Raw genomic sequence first — 1,913 nt, 5'->3', positions numbered from 1 at the left:
ATGCGGAAAAAAGTAAGGAAACAAGAAGGTACTTGCAAACTGGTGTGGTAAGAAGTCCTACACCACTGCAAGAAGATTACTACCCAAAAGCATAGCAAGTTATCCTCACAGCCAACTATGATAGCACTATATAAAGCCTTTTTTTATGCAGTGAGTGTAGGATTTCTTACCAGACCAGTTTGCACGTACCTTCTTGTTTCCTTACTTTTTTCCTCGTTCAATCCTATTTTCCCATTTTTAATGTTTTTTATGTACTTGTTTAATTAAAATGGATTCATCTTCGAAAGACATTTTTAATCCTAGCATAATTGAAGACTTTTATCCAATGAGACCACATAACATGGAAGATGTATCTCTTTACGAATTTGTTGCTAATTACAAATTTGATAAAATAGGAGGAAATGGAGAAAGAAACTACAAACTTTGATCAAAGCCAGCCCTTCCAAACCATAGGAAAATTAATCCTATGCAAGAAGCAGAAAATGACAATATTTATTACTCGCTAACATTTATATTTGTGCCTTTTAGAGATGAGAGCACACTCGTAATGAAAGGAGAAACAATGGAAGAAGCTTTTAGGCATCACAGAGAAGTATCTACACATGGCATTGGGAATCATTTCAACAAACTACAGAAATTATTAGAAGCAGAATGTAATTGGAAGAAAATAGTCGATGCAAGAAATAAAGCTGGTTTCACTAAAGAACTTCCTGATAACAAGGAAGATGATGAGCGTCAATTACTGGTGAAATAATGAAAGCAGTAGCTGATATTGCTGACATGCATGTAAATGTACCTAATTTAACATTAGAGCAAAAAGAGGCAATGCTTAATGCAGATGAAAAAGAATATTTGATAAATTAAGACTCATATAAGTCAAAAAGAACGTGAAGAGTTATTAGAGAATGAGTCTTCAAGACTACTTAGATTACATAATATCAAACCGCTAAGGATGTTTATTAGTGGTGTAGGTGGAACTGGTAAATCATTTTTAATAGAGGCAATGAAATGCCTAGTTCATGACATATGACATCCAAAAAGTGGCAAAATTATGTGTGCTATAGTAGCACCAACAGGTATAGCTGCATTTAATGTAGGCAGACAAACAATACATAGATTATTTCAGCTACCAACAAAGCATGAGGGAAAGACAGCTGGATATTGGGCTTTGAATAAAGAAGCTCAGAAAAGGATGAAAATGACACTTAAAAATTTAAAAAGTATAATACCAGACGAGGTATCTATGGTATCCAATCTAAATCTAGCATACTTACACAAGTGCTTAGAAAATATATTTGGAACTGATGATTGGTTAGGATCCAAAAGTATTTTATTTGTAGGTGACCTCCTACAATTGCCACCAGTTAATGGCAGACCAGTATTTAAAAAATTTGCAACAAACTAGTAAAAACTAGACTTGGAGCAGCAAATGCAGTTAACAAATTGAAAGAAACAGTAGAATATGATGAACTAACAATGAATGAGCGACAAAAAGGAAACGAAACTTTTAAGATACTTGATTTTGTAGGCATGGCTGTCTGACTTATGAAACTATTGACACGCTTAAGAGTCGCGTATTTAAGGTTTCAATGCAAGAAAAATATAAACAATTGCAAAGTGAAGGAACAAATCCTCTAATTTGCCTATTTTCTAGGGGTGGGTGATATTGCAAAATGTTGTTTTGATACGATAATATTGATATATCGGTCATTTTTAGTTGATATTGATATAAATTCGATATGATATTGAGACACCCATTAATTAATTCAAATTAACAGTTATAAGTTTTAATAAGATAATGACTAGGGGATGGGGAACTATAGACTAGCTACGGAAAGAGTAGCTATAGAGAGAGATAGCTACATAGCTATAGGGAAAGAGTATTATTGCTCGGAGGCTATTGGTTCTTGTTG

Source organism: Amphimedon queenslandica, unplaced genomic scaffold (genome assembly GCF_000090795.2).
Source record: "Amphimedon queenslandica unplaced genomic scaffold, v1.1 AMPQUscaffold_13488, whole genome shotgun sequence".
NCBI lineage: Eukaryota > Metazoa > Porifera > Demospongiae > Haplosclerida > Niphatidae > Amphimedon > Amphimedon queenslandica.
Note: the sequence above shows the minus strand (reverse complement) of the source record.